Source organism: Camelina sativa, chromosome 4 (genome assembly GCF_030686135.1).
Source record: "Camelina sativa cultivar CO46 ecotype springtype chromosome 4, ASM3068613v1".
NCBI lineage: Eukaryota > Viridiplantae > Streptophyta > Magnoliopsida > Brassicales > Brassicaceae > Camelina > Camelina sativa.
In genome coordinates, this window is record NC_141883.1 from 4,482,857 (window position 1) to 4,497,849 (window position 14,993).

A 14,993-nucleotide genomic window follows, 5' to 3' on the forward strand; every position below is an offset into this window, starting at 1 on the left:
GCAAGACATAAATGTTAATAATAATTGATTTTTTATTTTTTTCTTTTTTTTTCTATAGAAAAAATGAAATTTATTTTGCTCTGTTTCTTTGTATATTAATAGTCCAAAGTGCTATAACTAGGTCAAGTAATTTTGATCTCACACTGCTTACATTTTGATTGAATTTTTTTTTCTGCCATTTGTGAGATGTCATGAAATAGAGCGCCAAATGTCATCTTCTCATGAAAAGTAAAGAAGAACCTTGTTATATTATATAAGATATTATGAAGTAGGAATTTTGTGAAGCTAAGAAAAGTAAAATTTATTAAAATAAATCTAATATATATGGATAAGTACATGGATGAGAGTCCTCTTGAGGTTATAAGGTTGGTGGAAAGTGAGGCGATAGCCTGACATCAGACACATGTTGAGGTCACAAACTTATATGTAACCCCCGTAGTCATCGTACCTCGAATGAGGGTCGGTGAAGGCACCCTTACCTCCACTTTTACGGGATAACTACCGCGAATTATTTTAAGAGAATTTAGTGGAAACTATCACATTTCGTAACAAAATTTTTCCAAATACCACATTCTAAAATCTTTTCCAAAACTATCATATCTCTGCTTTTGCAGAATAAGAAATGGACTGTTCTACCCTTACATAATAAAAAACTATAATATTTAATAATACTTGATGGATGATGTGATGAGAGGTAATAGACATTAAACATATATATATTTTCTTTATTGTAAACTTAAGCATAATATATTTAATAAATATAGGTTTACATGATATATACCAATTACGTAACTAAGTTATCTACATTTAATACATTCAGTGGATAATTTTAATCAAATCATGGATAAGATTAACGAACAATAATGTCCATTCTCACATCTTGTGGATAAGTTAACTAAAATTTCCATAATAAAAATCAATTTATATATTTAGGAAGGTCAATAGTAAACTTGTCCAATAGATTTGGGTAATTATTATTGTCCACTAAAATTTCTTAATGTTGTCCATTTCTTGAGAGATCTTTCCTTTGGAGTGAACATATGAAGCTAAGAACGTGGTAGAATCTTGCTAAGAGACTGTTTTCGTGGGTTTTAGAATCAGATTCGTCATTCTCAAAGGTGAGTGTGTGATCATGGCTGATATAAGCGATTAGATATTTATTTTTGTGTAATTTTGGTTGTTGATTGCCTGCATGCTTGCTTGTGAGTGTTTGGCGTGATGTTTGTGGCCTTTGGAAGGCGTTTCTGGCATCACAGAGCCGAGGAGAGTCGGAGGAGATCATTTTTGGCGATGCATCGCGCGACTGCATTGATCGATGCAAGGAGTGACACAGTTAGGGATTTGACGGAGACACGAAGAATTGCATTGGTCGATGCAAGGAGTGCATCGGTTGATGCATCTAGGGATTTGGAGAATTGCATCGATCGACGCAAGTGCATAGATTCGACGCGTGTGTTCAGAGTTGTCTGGTTTGCTTGTTTCTTTTTGTATTTGATTGTGCTTGTCTTTTTGCTTGTGTATCCAATAGATGGAAGGATCGTCTCACAGAGCATTTATGATAATACTCACGCATCTCATTTGTGTTTGTGGTGCAAGTAAAGGCAAAATGTGATCATGGAATCAAGACAATGAAAAGGAGAATGTTCTAGTGGCTCGTTGATGTGTTGTCTGGCTTCTGTTAAGTTGTTAGAGTCAAATTGTTAAAATGTTGCTAGGTTGCTGGTTAAATGTTAATGACTTGTTGGATGGTTTGTTACTGTTGATGATGAATTGATATTTGGTTATTAGATTAATGGTATCATTCTAGGTTATCCGCTGTTGTTTGATTGAGGTTAGGTTGTTAGTGAGTATGTGATTTTAAAAAGAAAAAAAAATGGGTCGGGTTGTTTCAGTTTGGTATCAGAGTCCTTACGATTCTAGGTACGGGTTCACTATGTTTCTGTTGTTGATGTTTTGGATTTGCAAGCATTTGATTGATCATGTGAGGTAGTCGACTGTGTGTGGAATGAGGTCCTAGAACATCCTCTTCGAGCCTTATGTGGGATTCCATGGTACATTGTGATTTATGTATACGGTTTTGAATTGTTTACTTAGCATTCTGTTCATGGTAGTACAGATGATTAGATGTGGTGATGTTGCTGGTCGTGGACGTGGATGTGGACGCGGACGTGGTCGTGGTAGGGGTAGAGGCCAAGTTGTTAGCGACACCATGGACCAGAGTGTGACAGTAGAGGGCGTCGACGAGTCACAAACATTCTAGGAGCGATCCACGAGTGTGGCCGGTGGTGGTGCCGATAGAACCGTAGACGCTGATGAAGTCGGTATGGGTGGTGTAGGCGCCGGGTTGGCCGGTGTTGCTAAACTTCCAGGTTCGGGGGTCGCAGTATGTTGAGCCCCTGATGAGATGTTAACCTAGCAGGCTTGTTGGCGTAGTTGTTGGCAATAGGAAAGAAATCAGAGCAAGTGAAACTACCCTGAGCTCTCTCGGCTTCAGACACAAGCTCTTCCACCTTATCTTTATTGATAAACTCATTCTCGTGGAACCTTTGTCCAAAAGCAACTCTAAACAGGATACTCGCGGTTAGCCAGACAAGGCTTTTGCTTAAATCGACCGGAGATCGATCCACCGCTGATTCCGACTGTTTCTTGACAAGAAAGTTACATTTTTCCTCTCTAATAATACCCGGAAGACTATACCTTTTTCAGACAGAAAAGCTCACACACCAAAAACTTGCGCCGCTCCTTCCACTCTCACCATACGGTGTAAAAGCGACATCTTTAAAACCCCGAGAGGTTAGCCTCGAACCAACAAGCTTAGCCTTGCTGCAAGGTCATGAGTTCTTAACATCTCTTCAACTGCTTCTCTCGATGAGATAACAGTCACAGGAACAAACCCTAAGTGAAGAAGCATAACATGTCCTGTTCTTTCGGCTAGACGCTGAAATAACTTGTGAGGCAATTCTCCAACTTGGTGTAAGTTTCAGATAACTGGTAACGTTGGAGGGCTAGGAGGAAGGTTCCATTTAGAGCGTTTGATCTTCTTGCTGATAAAGATCAACGAAGCGAAGGTGATGATACAAACACAGAGCAAAGAGATTACCATATTTTTTGTTTCTTTTATTTCGTTACATAGAAAAATGAAATTAATATCCTCTGTTTTCTGTTTATATTAATAGTCCCACACCGTCTACAATATGATTGGATTTTTGTTTTTTTCTTCATACATTACTATATTATAAAGAAGAATCCTAAGAAGCTAAGCAAGATTATCATAACTCGGTTTGTCTTGCTTAGAGTACAACTTTGTAATATATTAACAAATGGCAGAAAAGGTTTTCAAACATACATTATTTCTTAAAGTCCTTGTTTGAGAATGTAGATTTGTTCCTATGTGAAACATCACTCGGTGCCCAACATACATTATTTCCTTAGATAATATGGTATATATGGAAGATTATCAATTAAAAGTTTTCATAAATTTGGTTGAGAGTACTCTCGAGGTTGTAAGGTTTGCAGAAAGTGAGGCGATAGCCTTACATCAAGCACATGTCGAGGCCACAGACTTATATACAACCCCCTTGGTTGACATACCTCGAACAGGGGAGGCGAAGTCACCCTTACCTACACTTTTATGAGGTACTGTTGTTATTTGGACGATTACTCCTCAAAGAAAAAAAATAAATATTTAGGTGATGATAAAAAGACAGAGCAAAGAGATTACCATCTTTTTATTTTTCTTTTGTTATACATAAAATGAAATTTGATATTGCTCTGTTTCTATGTATATTAATAGTCCAAAGCATTATAAATTTGTAACTCTAGTAGTATTTTCTTTAATATAACCATAATGTTAGGAATAATAGATGGATGCCCATTATAAGGCCCATCTTCTAGAATTACTTTTTTCATCAAGCAAAACCCTCTCTTTGTACTCCTATATAAAGGACCTTTCATTTATTGGAATAAAACACCAATATCTTCCTCCCTTTTATCTATCTATAACACGTTATCAGCACGCTCTATAAGCTAAGAAAATAATGAATAGTGGAGATTTATGTTTGGCCGACAGTGCAACTAGTCATACCATTTTTAAAAAATAGAAGTTATTTCTCCTGTTTAACAATGAAAGAAGCAAGTGTAAGTACCTTAACTGGTAGTGCAAAGATAATTGAAGGCTCTGGAAGAGCTAATATATCATTGCCTATGGTAACACAATTAGAAATTGTTGATGCATTATACTCCCTTAAGTCTCAAATAAACTTATTAAGTTTCAAAGATATCCACAAAAATTGATATCATATTGAGACAATGAGCAAAGGTAGCACTGAATACCTTCAAATCACAAATAATATCCAAGGCTCTAAAAATATTGTAGAAAGACTGCATGCATTTTCCACTGGGTTTTACTACACTACAATTAATATAATTGAAGCAAATGCTATAGTAAACCAGAAATCCACGGAAACTTTAAAAGTTTGGCATGACCGGTTAGGTCACCCGGGCACAACAATGATGCAAAAGATAATCACGAATTCATGTGGTCATTCATTGAAGAACCCGAAGATTCTTCCTAATGATTTTTCATGTGTTGCTTGTTCACAAGGCAAGTTGATTATACGACCTTCGCCAGCAAAGATAAATTTAGAACAAATTAAATTTCTGGAACGCATACATGGATATATATGTGGGCCGATTCACCCATCATGTGGAACCTTTAGGTATTTTATGGTCTTAATTGACACATCTAGTCGACGGTCACATGTATCCTTGTTATCAACTCGAAACCTAGCATTTGCAAGATTACTTGCTCAGTTGGTTATACTAGGAGTACACTTTCCAGATTTTCCTTTGAAAACAATTCGTCTTGATAATGCTGGTGAATTCACATCTCAAGCTTTTAATGACTATTGCATGTCTATTGGGATAAGTGTTGAACATCCTGTAGCACATGTTCACACACAGAATGGCTTAGCAGAATCACTAATCAAGCGCCTTCAGCTGATTGCTAGACCATTACTAATGAAATCAAAACTCCCTATATCTGCTTGGGTACATTGTAACGCCCCCGAATCGCCCTAGGCCCCGGACGAGGGACAAGGACAGCTGCGAGAAGCGTTACTATGGGAATCACACACCCGGGTGGTCCGGCCGAGGGACGGAAGCTGCAGCTTCCCGACCTGTCCTCCCTGGACGCGACTCCGCCCGTGGCCGAGGTTTCGCTTAGGATTTGCGACCCTTGCGTCGCCTGGCGCGTTGTGTTGGCCCACACAAGGCCAATGTATCAAATGCAACTTGCCATGTTTCCCCAAAACCGAATATATTACTTTAATAAATTATTATATTGAAAAATAAGTTATCAAAGCAATATACATAAATTGTCGGATACTTTCATAGAATACATCTTAGGAAAATATAGGGTTTTATAAAAACACAGAAAATCCCTATCCAGTACCCTAAAGTTTGCTCCAGCTCTAGACTCTTCCTAGACTTCCTGCAAGACAAAAATTTATCATGAGTAATCTAAGATTACTTAGTGAGCCTGGGAACCCCCTTTTCCTAGACATGCATTCTAACTATCCCCACCCGACTACCCCAACAAGCAAGGAAACAAACAAGCAAGCAATCAAAGGTACGCAACGGGAACAATAGCGGAAGCAATAAACAAGCAAGCAAGCAAAGAAGGTTTGTTCAATCAAGACTTGACTCAATTAACCTAGACTTTTTACTCCTACGCGACAAACAAAGACGACTAGAATACAACAAGGGTAACTTGGATACTCTAGACTCTTTCGCCTACGCGACAAACAAAGACGACTAGAATAATCAAGGATTACTCGACTACCCTAGACTCTTTCACCTATGGGCCCTCGATAATCTGTTATGTTCCAAACTACTTCCCATGCTAAAACCACAATGTTAACCAGCATGAGCCAACAAATGCTACAACATCTTGTAGCTGTCGCTCTAGTCGCTAGCTAGACGCCGACTTTGTTCCGTGTAAGTGGTCGTTGGGAACTTCCCACTAGACAATCCTTCTACACGTGGAAGAGAAGATCGACTACTCTATTCTAGCAACGACTCGAGAAAGATAACAAATATAATTCAAGAGACTAGCTAAAAATAAGTACTACAAATTCAAAGTGTTAGTATAAATAACTCTAAGAATCTAGTACTACAACACAAGCAATTCAAGCAAGAAAATCAAGCAAAGCAAGCAAGAAATCAAGCAACAATCAACAGGCAACAAGAATAAAAATTCAAGCAACCTAGATTGTTCTACATGCATGCAACCAACCTATTCGATTTTTAAGCAAGTTAATATTGCAAATAAAAATCTAGCAATTTAATCATGCATACAAGTCCATGGTCCAAATTTTAAGTAAGCAGAATTGCTAAAAAAAATGCATCAAGTTCATCATGAAAATATGCGGTTCAATTCTCCAATTTTCAACATGCATGGTGATTCCTAGCATAATTCTATGTGATTAACATGAATTCTAGCATGAATCCTACCAATTTACGCGTGCAACATTTAACTGATTCTAGCATGAATCCTAGTCTAAATGCAGCAAGCAATGGGTACATACATGGTCCATAGGATCCATGCAGCACCCCACACAAACTACCACAGAACTCACAGTGATTCAGCAGATTGATGATCGGACTTCACGACACCACGGATCAGACAACGTCGATCTCACGTCCAACAGCTTCCAACTGCTTCCAAACAGCGCCTCTCTTCGTCTTTGAACAACGTCTCTCTTCGTCTTCAAACTGTGTCTCTCTTCGTCTTCGAGAGAGAGCAACACTTAGAGAGTTTTTGTTGTTTTTCTCTCTTGAGCAAGGTGTGTCGAAAATGAGAGATTAAGCTTCCTTATATAGGGCTTTTGGGCGGTGCCACTCGCCAATGCATGGCGGGCACATGCCTTGCTTCCTCTCAACTCCTTTGGGCGAACATTTGGCGCGCAAGTCACTCTAGTCCAAGGAATCTCCTTTTCTCTTGCATGAGTTCGGATTGGTTGATTCCTAAGAGAAAATCTTCTCTTGTCTCCTACTTTTGGTGCATGAATTCTTATTTGCCAACTCCTTAGGAAATAATGATTATGTTCCTTCTTTGTGTTTTAACAACACAATGATTAATCCTCAAGGTTGCATGAAATTCTATTGGTTGATTTCATGAGAAAAATTCTCGTTTGCGCCGACAGACAATCGCTCCGCAAAATCCGGACCGCTGTCTGGTCAGTACCGCGGTTCCGCGCAATTATTGCGTTTTGCCGTGCGCCCCGTCCGCTACGTCCACAAATTCTCGATCTCTTCTGTAGCTTCTCTGTCTGTACCGCAACTCTCCGTCAGTACCGCAACTTCTCGTCCATGCCGTCTCATTCCGCATGCGTCCGACCTTTCCGTATTTACTCGGTCCATGACGTCTTTGTCCGTGCACGTCCGACCTGTGCGTACCGTCTCCGTCTGTGTACGTCTGATGTGTCCGTACCTTGACCTTTTGGTGGTTTTTGACTTGGCCATTCTTCTTCTTCAACTTCCTATGGGACTTAGTCTCTTGACCACCGGCCATTGGCCATCTTCCGACTTGTTGATTTTTCCTTCGGACTTCCTTCGGTCGTTCTTCTTAGTTTTCTCTTCTTCTTCTTGCTAAGTCCTTTCCGGGTTTTTATCTCCAAAATTTTTATTTGGATTTTTACCCTTAGTGAGGGTTACTACATTCACCCCAGGGTTACTACATTCACCCCCCCCCCCTTATAAAAATTCGTCCCCGAATTCTAAATTCTTCTCCTCCTCTTGGTATGGTGTTGATGCTTCTTGTCATCTGCGTTTTTATATTACTACCACCGTTATCATCGTTATATCATTCCTTTCTCTGCAAAGCTCCAGGAAAACTTGAACTTCTTCTCCTTTCTTTGGTCTTTAATAATCTCCTTGACTTGCTACTAGTCTTTGCTACTTCTCATACCGCTATTTGACTTCGTCGACTTCTTTGGCTTCTGCTCATTGTGTCATGTACTTGATCATTTCGCGCCATTGGCTAGCGCTCTGAAAAGGCTAGCGCTTGGTTCTCCACATTCTAGCTTCTTTGGTACTAAGATTGCTCTCTTGATGTACCGCGACTCGTCTACTTCCTTAAACTCCTTGTATCAATCCTTCTCTTTCTTCAGCTTGTTCTTGACTTCTTTTCTTTCTCGTATAACTTGGTTCACTCCGACTTCTTGGTACGTTCAACATGCGATTTTGCATTCTCTGGTTTATTGGCTCCGCACTCCATATAACTACTTCTCCGGCTCCTTTAATTTTGTACTCCATACGACTTACCTTCTCCGGCTCCTTTAGCTTTTATGTCCTTGTCCGATAACTTGTCTCCTTCGGTCTACTTGATCTCCATCTCCTCACTTTATAACCTCCATGTCCTTGATTAACTTTATCTTGGACTTGATCAAATGATCTTGGTAGAAGTCAACGACTTCTTCTTCTTCATCGTTTGTCTCCACCTCTGAGCTCCTTGGTCCTTCTCTAGACTTTGTCTAACTCCTTCGTCCACCTACTAGTTTGGTCCGATAGAACCTCACTAGTTTGGTGATATATCTATATTTTGTCTCTCCCTAGTATATATTTATCATGCATTTAGCTAGGATAACCCATTGTTTTGCATCATTTTCTAGTCCTTTCTATACACTTTGCATGTCTAGGTAGTTCTTGCATCATAATTGCATACATCCTTGCATACATCTCCCTAGCATATATTTATCATGCATTTAGCTAGGATAACCCATTGTTTTGCATCATTTTCTAGTCCTTTCTATACACTTTGCATGTCTAGGTAGTTCTTGCATCATCCTTGCATACATTGTGCATTTCGGAGTATTTCAGGTATCTAGGAGACATCGGAAACGCATCACTTGACCCATCCGCTGCATAACACTCCCGGAACTGTCTCTCGAGCCAATCTCACAACCCCAATCGAGCCACTCTCTCGAGCCAGTCTCATCCGCTCGATCGAGCCACATTGTGCATTTCGGAGTATTTCAGGTATCTAGGAGACATTGGGAACGCATCACTTGACCCATCCGCTGCATAACACTCCCGGAACCGTCTCTCAAGCCAATCTCACAACCCCGATCGAGCCACTCTCTCGAGCCAGTCTCATCCGCTCGATCGAGCCACCCCGTTCGAGCCGTTCCACTCGAGTGGGATTTAGCTTTCGACGTCTACATAAAAAGTATAGGTAATTGAGTCATCTTTCCAACGCCATTTATTTCAAGCCAATCGGAGGTGTGGTTAAAGAGTTATCATTGTTTTAGTGGATGCATATACACCCAGCTCGAGCCAAAACCACTCTGGTTCGAGCAACACCCCTCCACTCCACCCAGTCGACCTCACTCGAGCCAGACTCACCACGCATCACTCGACCTCACTCGAGCCATCTGGGTCGAGCCACTGGACGCACACCGACTCGTTCGCACATGTCAGGAAGACGTTCTGTCTTACACGCTTCAGGAGATTCCCAAACCGACTCTTCACCTTGTCGTTTTATGTTTTAGGGATTTACATGTTTTTACTATAAATACATTTTGTTAAGTCTTGGCTGAAGACATCTTATTTCTCGTTTGTGTTCTTAAGGCTTTATCTAGCGACCTAAAACATTCTCAACCTTTGTATCCCAATATCTTTTAGTTTATTGAGTTTTTGCATTTGATTTTTTCTGCAAAGTTGTTCATCTCATTTTTATCTATCTTACTATGCTTGATTCAATGTTTTCCGAATTTGTATCTTTGATGATGATTTTTGGATCTGAGTAGTGTGATTGTTCTTGAGGATGGGATAGATTAGGTGGAGGATCTTAGTATGTAGGGTGTTTAAGCTTAGATTCATATGATTACTTCTGGACTAGGGTTAGAAATACTAGTTTCTCTCTGATCAATTGGAACTAGGTCTTAGACATTTCCACACCCAAAAGGTGTTCGATGAAATGTCTAACCAACTAGTGCCAGAGACTTACATTCCTAGCCTAAGAGATTAGTTGTCTAGGATGTTTGTTGACATGAATGAACTTGTTTGTCATGCCATGCTTGATCATGTTTCTCTAGCGAGAGCTAGGTTGTGATGTTCATTGTTTAGGGATAGTTTGCTTGTGGCATGTTAAACACTTTGTAGACTAGGATACTCCACCGACATCAATTACTCCCATCCTTAGGACTTCTATCTTTCTGATTTTTATTCCATTCTTGAGACTGTTTCGCTTCTTGCTATTTAATTCTTGCTTAGACTCGTTTTCTGTTTTCATTCATTTTCGCTTCTTTTCATACAGTCCTGTAGCCCATTTTCGTTTTGCATTCTGACCATTTTAGGATTGTTAGAAAAACACTCTTTTTGAATTGGCTTAACTTATGATACTTTGATTGCATCTCAATTGTTAGTAGAGTTTCCCAACTGGATTGATACCTCAAGTATTACAACTGCATAAGGTTAATTGAACCTACTATGACATACAAAAATCCTAGTATCATTTGGCCACTTAGCATACAAATGCTTTATCTTCTTTGCCAACCATTATTTTCTTGCACCCTCTTTGTCCATTCTTAGTGGATTTCTTTGGCCATGCATTATCTTCTTGCACTCTCTTGCTCGCACTTTGTTGGATTTTCTTCACAACTCGCTTTGCTATTTTTGATTGATTTGCAATGCTCCTTTTTGTTTGATCTCGCCCTTTGTTTAATTTTTCTAAGGATTTGCCCTAATCCTTTTCATCGTTGCTCTCACTTGCTCTTTCTCAAACTGAACTGGTTCGCCTCTCCCTGGTCAAATTTCCTCGAGCTTCTTCACTTGTCTGATCGCACTTTGTCTTTGGTGTCTTACATGAATCCTCAATCAATCATGCTAATCCATTGCAAGCTAATTCTAAAAATTAACTATGCAAACCTACAAGATGCTAAAGCAATCAAAGCAAGCAATTAAACAAGCAAAGATTAGCAAGCAACACATAGACAAGCAGATAACCGCGACTAGAAAATAACACAAATATTTTACACCAAAAGGGAAAATAGATGAGTTCTTCCTCCACCTAGCCTTATATCTACCTTACAGGGTTCAGATCTACCTAGCCAAAATACAACTCGAAGAGGTTAAGTCTAGAGGTTAAACCAAAAAGAAAAACCTATCCGACCCTTACACATAACCCAAAAGAAATACTTACCTTTTTCCCCAACTATCTTACTGGCTGCGATGCTTCCTACACTCCTCACAAGGAAACACACACATCCTAGCCAGCTCCTCAGGTTGCGGTTCAGCGGGAGATTCGGTTGAGGCAGGGGCAGCAGATGATAGGTTCCGGCTTGGTTCGACTGGTTCTTGGCTCTAACATCCTGACCTGACGGGTCCTCTCCCGTACGCACGACTTGGTCTAACGGATTCACTTCCGCTTGGACAACTCGGTTTGGACATCGATAAGCACAGTGTCCAGGTGTCCGACACTCAATACACACGGCATGTTCCGGGGATAACATTCGTTGAAGTGATGTTCTCCAGCAATCCTTGGTTTGGTGTCCTATTCCTTCGCACAAGTCATAGTAAGATCGGTTCCTGAAGTGAACGCGATCTGGGTAAGTCACCCTCTTCCGAGCAGTGGCCCTGGTCCTTAGTCGGCCTCTCGGTTGCAGAGTCACGAACTGCGCGTCCGGCTGCGCTCTAGACTGCGCCTCTTGGTCGGTCGTCCTTGGCTTCTTAGTACTGCTTTCTCCTTCTTCGAACTTAACCAACTCCCTTCTCAGCTGATGTTCATATATTTTACCTTGTTTTCCCTTAGTATATTCACATCTTTTGCATAATTTTCTATCTCATTTGTCCATTATTGCATAGTTTTAGAACTGTTTATGCATTAGAGTAGATTTGCATTGCATTTGCATAGTTTCTTGCATAAACAGGTGATTTTGGATCCTAAGGAGCATGGAAGTGATGCTGAGGAAGATTGGGGCTGTCAAGAGAAGGAAACAAGGGGTTTGGAGCTGAAGAATCAAGGTCCGGAAGTCCACTCGATCGCCCACTCGACCAGACACTCGACCGTGTACGGAGAAGGACTCGACCGGATGGGAGAAGCAGAGGAAGGGGTCACTCGACCAGCACTCGACCGAGCACCTGGTCGAGTTGACCGAGCCGCCCACTTATTTTGTCTTTTAGCATTTCTAGGGCTTCCCTTCCTTTTCCTATAAAAGGCCTTGTACGTGCAGCCACCAAAAAGAGAGACTTTTTAGAGTACAATCCTAGACCTAGTATTTACCTTTTTGGGAATTATTCCTGTTTTTGCTTTTGATTGCTTAGATCTTTTAGCCACTTTTGCTTATTTTTAAGAAATCTTTGGTACTTGTTGGTTCTATAACTTTCAAAGTATTAAGAATTTGAGTTTGATTTCTTCTTCAATATTGTAGATCTTCATATTATCTTTATAATCATGAAAGTTTCATTGATTTTTGGGTTTATGACTTTGTTCATCATGTTTTGTGATTGTGAGTAGTGGCTTAGGATCTTGAGGATGGATTAGGGTGGATAAAGGTTATGGTTGTTTGGATTGGTCAAGATTGATTGCTTAATATCTCTTCTGGGTTAGATATGCTCTATGCTATTCTTATACTGAGAGGGTAAGGGTAGATCTTAAGCTTCTTAGCATCACACCAATGTCTAAGTTGTTAGATAAAGCTAATACTAGAGATTATCATGAAGCATACTAAGAGATTAGATGTTTTTTTGATTTTTGACATTAATGATCTGGTTGTTTAATGCCTGCTTTGATATGTAATAGCTAGTGAGAACTAGGTCTAAGAAGTATCTTGGCTTGATTGTTATTGTTATGAGAATGGATTAACATGTATTAGAAGATCATTGTCTAGAGATAGCTCATTGTTGATTGAGGTTTGTTGGCCAATTTAGATAGCCATAGCTTGAGTCCATCCCATGAATCCATCCTTAAGACCTTTCCTTGTTTATTGATTTCCTATTTAAGTATTGTTAATTGATTGCTGCTTGCTCTGTTTCAATATTTGCTCTGTTTCTGACATTCGCTCATCAACTCGACCATCCACTTGATCGAGCATCCGATCGAGTGCTTGCTCGAGCTCCTTCCAGAGTTCCTGTTTTATGTTCTGCATCTTCTTGTTTCATTCCCTGTTTCATTATAGTTGCATTGTCCTGCTGCATTTCATTTAGTTTCTGTTAATCCTGTGTCATTGCTTAGTTTGCTTTACTATAGTTCCTGTTCTTGTCTCATTTCATTACTGCTGTGATCATTTAGTTTACCTTGCATTTAGTGTCCTGTTTAGGTAGCTTTACATTCTGCATTTCATAATCATCATTAGGTTGTTAGTGACAAACATCCTTCATAATTGGCTTAACTTAGACAAGTATTCACATCCAATCTGCTTGCAACACACTCATTTAGGATTGACATCTCTTATACTACATCTGCATAAAAGTTATTGAAACCTCTTCCATCTGATCATCATTCATCATATCATTCCATCTCTTTCATTATCATCACCACAAAATAGCAAGTTTCATCAGCTTCCTTTCTTCATCCAATCGATCGATCATCTCCATCATCGGGTCCCTTGGTACCTCCTCTACCTCCCTCAAGAGGTTCAGCGACGTCTCATTGCTTAGTTCCGCCTTCAACATCTTCGGATCCCACCTTCCACGTCTCGGCAGCTCTCCTTCCTCTTGATCGGTTTCTGGCTGCGGCAACACCATCCGCAATGGTATGGCTCGAATCGGACTGTTTGGACTCGGCAAAACTTGGTCTGGACTGCTCCTTGGATTAGCGTTCTCCCTTGGTTCCCTACTCTCTTCAGTTCCTTGTTCTTGGTCTCGCGGCATCCTGTCTTGGTTACTCCTCACTTCGACCACTAAGGTCGGTATGCCATCCTCATCATCCGACGATACTACAATCACCTCCACATGTTCTTCCTCCGATGACACTTCGATCACCTCCACGTGTTCCTCCTCTGACGACGTTGGTTCATAGGACTTAGAGTACCCATCGTTTGAGTGTCTTTCATTCTCGGTCTCTGGTACCACTTCGTCACTACCAGCTTCGTTTGTTGGGTATACCTCGGACAAAAAGTTGAGAATTCTATCGATCGCCTCTGGGTGTTCTCTCATATAGTGCAAGGCATTGGTGTCGTCAATATGATCTTCTTCAAGGTCCAACAGCAGATGTTGCAACTTATCAGCGATCTCCACGTCCTCTTCCCCATGGTCTCCAAGTGGGACAGTTTGAAAGTTTCCTTTTGCGTCCATCCTGACTTGGATACGACTCGGTTTGCCAATCTCTAACACCACTGACTGATCGTCCTGGTTCACCTCCATCTCCTCTAACCATTCTGATGGATCAGTTTCAACTGAAGGGTTCGCGTCATCTTCACCCAGTAATCCGTATATGCTCCAAGTTTCTGGGTCAATAGGCTTGTTACTGCTCTCTGACTCGGTCGACAAATAACCGTTATGATTGTCGTGATCCCCATGTCTCGGCCACTCTCCTCGTGAACCATCCCCATGTCTCGGACACCCTCCTCCTGAACCATCCCCGCAATCTGATTCACCTGAAGACATCTAAACGTACACAAGGGTAGGTAAGTTCCTAGACAGTTCTAAGGTTTACACTCAAAACTAGACAAGAAAACAACTGGAATCAAATTGTGTTTTTGCGATGCATTTACTCGATAAAACATTGAAAAGCACAAGTGCCCGCGGGTTCTAAACACCACTCTGATACCATCGTTGTAATGTCCCCGAACCGCCTTAGGCCCCAGACAAGGGAAAAGGACAGCCGCAGGAAGCGTTACTGTGGGAATTGCACACCCGGGTGATCTGGCCGAGGGACAGAAGCTGCAGCCTCCCGAACAGTCGTCCCTGGACACGAATCTGCCCGCGGCCGAGGTTTTGCTTAGGCTTTGCAATCCTCGCGTCGCCTGGCGTGTTGTGTTGGCCTGGACAAG

The 14,993-nt window shown here is 40.8% G+C and overlaps 1 pseudogene; it reads right to left on the minus strand.

The window, feature by feature from the left end:
• Positions 1–2,357: 2,357 nt before the first annotated feature.
• LOC109132439 (cytochrome P450 71B16 pseudogene) lies at positions 2,358–3,112 on the minus strand (annotated as a pseudogene).
• Positions 3,113–14,993: the final 11,881 nt, after the last annotated feature.